This window comes from Alexandromys fortis, unplaced genomic scaffold (genome assembly GCF_014885135.2).
Source record: "Alexandromys fortis isolate MF-2015 unplaced genomic scaffold, M_Fortis_MF-2015_v1.1 scaffold_3810, whole genome shotgun sequence".
Taxonomy (NCBI): Eukaryota; Metazoa; Chordata; class Mammalia; order Rodentia; family Cricetidae; genus Alexandromys; species Alexandromys fortis.
The window spans coordinates 1-2,638 of record NW_026071681.1 but is presented as its reverse complement, the minus strand read 5'-3'; the positions used below and the strand labels follow the sequence as shown (position 1 = coordinate 2,638).

The 2,638-nt window shown below is 39.9% G+C and overlaps 1 long non-coding RNA gene across 1 annotated transcript; it reads right to left on the bottom strand.

The window, feature by feature from the left end:
• Positions 1 to 120: 120 nt before the first annotated feature.
• Positions 121 to 2,288, bottom strand: LOC126496394 (uncharacterized). The gene is made up of 3 exons (XR_007590347.1): positions 1,782 to 2,288; positions 859 to 925; positions 121 to 273 (listed from the first exon to the last, which is right to left on the bottom strand). It is a non-coding gene; the product is annotated as an uncharacterized lncRNA (long non-coding RNA).
• Positions 2,289 to 2,638: the final 350 nt, after the last annotated feature.

Here is a 2,638-nt window from a genome sequence, read left to right as displayed (position 1 = left end):
TGAGTTCGAGACCAGCCTGGTCTACAGAGCTAGTTCCAGGACAGGCTCCAAAGCCACAGAGAAACCCTGTCTCAAAAAAACAAAAAAAAAAAAAAAGAAAAGAAAAGAAAAGAAATCAGTGTGGTCCAAAATTATGCACCCCTTTAGAGGAGCTAACCAGGAAATCAGTCATTCTCAGCAGGTAAGACTACAGAAATGAATCAAAATTTTATTTAGACTCCATACCATTTTTTATTTGAACACAACTGTGACATCTTCGGGCTGCAGGAAAACCTGTCGAACACATAAATACAGGAATTCCATTATTCAAGAGAACAACAGCTAGCCCTCCAACCCTTCCTGATGAGAAGTCAGAGAAAGTCAGAAAGGAGAAGGGACATGACAATGACTCAGACGGGCAGGTGTGCGGTTCCGATGATCTATTCTTTTTATCATTCTTGTATGAGTATGTGTATATATCACATATGTGTGCCTCAAAGATCCACAGAGAAACTCACAATGCGAGCTGGAGTTAAAGGAGGTTGTGAATTCCTGATGTTGGAAACAGAACTCAGGTCTTCTGGAAGAGCAGTGTGAGCTCTTAAACACTGAGCATCTCTCCAGCCCCTAAGCTCCATTTCTCATTTCTCGTGTGTTTTTTTTTTCCACTTGTGCCACATAACTCAGTTATCCATGTTAAAAATTCTCTGCTCAGTTGCTAAGGGAGAATAACAACTGAGAGCTGAAGAATAATAACTTCTAACACCATTTTTATAACTATTTTATGTGCTATATCACTTAAGAAAATTATCTTTACCTCCCCCCCAAAACAAGTATAAAATACATTAGCTAAAAACATGAATCAATACTTTTAATTACCTATTTTTTCATGAGGTTTTGTTGCAATCTCCTCCCATGCATTTGTTTCAAGGTTGTATGCGTGGATCTTGGAAGAAAAAAAATATATATGTACAAGTAAATAGCTGTAATCTTAATTTCCATGACATCAGATTTTTAAAATAAACATTTTTTTGAGCAGTTTTAGAAAGAGTGAAAAGAAGAAGCTGGAATGAGGAGAGAAGCATGCCTGCCTCTCAGTGCTGGGTGCTGTCTACCTCCTTTTGTATCTCTACAGAGAGCATGAAGCATTCTTGTGGCCAGAAAGAAAAGCAACACTGGTAAGAGAGTAAGACAAAACCAACAAACCCCTTAAAGGTCCAAGCACCTGTCACCTGACAGATCGCCTCTGGGATTTCTAACTGTGACATTTGTGAAATGCCCTGAGGAGGAGCTGGCTCTCTGGAGTCAGTGGTGTCAGCCCTAAGCGTGCACTGACAAGGGGTGTGACATTCTGAGAAGCCTGGCGAGCTACACATTCTCTAGTGCTCGTCCTCCCCCACACGCTCACAAAGACTTTCGGCAGTGATGACGGTGACTATCAGGAGCACTGAGTTCAACCTTCTATCACAGAACAACTGTTGATGAAGCTGCTTGAAAATCCAAATAACTAACAGAATCATCCTGATTAGTAAAGATACAGGCTTCAGTCCATTGTCTCCCACTATTTTTTACTTCTTTTTTTTAAAAGATTTATTTATTTATTTATTATGTATACAACATTCTGCCTCGATGTATGCCCGCACGCCAGAGGAGGGCGCCAGATATCAATACAGATGGTTGTGAGCCACCATGTGGTTGCTGGGAATTGAACTCTGAACCTCTGGAAGAGCAGCCAGTGCTCTTAACCTCTGAGCCATCTCTCCAGCCCTATTTTTTACTTCTTTAAGAAGAAAAAAAAGTACCTTGTTTAAGGAATAGGCTGTCCAGGAAGTCCCTCCTCCCAAGATGTAAATCCTCTGCCCATCATGAGCAATTTCATGTCTGTACCTGAAAATACCGAAAAATATAACTGGGTGAAAATGACCTCCGTAAGGTTTAGCTGTGAGGTTTCTCTTAACTAAATATTACCATAATTTATGATGATAAATTATTAGCAATGAGCTAGTATTAACTAGTAGTGAACTAGGTAAATGAATTATCTACTACGCATAAAATGCATTAGTATACAATCAATAAGAAATAAAGGCAGTCAACCCATCCCAAAGTCCTATTCACACCACTAACAGGAAAGAAATGAGCTCCATATTAAACAGGCTGTAGGCAGGTTTAGAACTTTCAGTACACACACACACACACACACACACACACACGCACGCACGCACGCAAGGGTGTCCCCATCTCAGAGGGCAACCACAGCTACCTCCAAATTTACTTTTATCTTTCCTTTCTTCATTTTGCTGATTTGTATTCTTTTTTGCTAGTTTGTTTTTGTTTTTTTTTTACTTAATTTTTTAATTCATTTTATGTACCAACCATGGTTCCCACTCCCTCCCTTCTTCATCCTCCTCCATCCACAATCCCCCAACCCAGCCCCATCTGCTCCTCAGAAAGGGTAAGACCTCCCATGGGGAGTTAACAAAGCCTGGCACATTCAGCTAGGACAGGACCAAGCTTCACCCCACCCCCAATTTGTATTTTCTAGATCATCTATAATCTTTCTGTGATAACTCTGTAAATGGAGAAACTATCACCCAATAAATAACCTACCTGTATTTAATTAGAACCCCACACTATGAGTTCTTTTTTTTTTTTTTTTTTT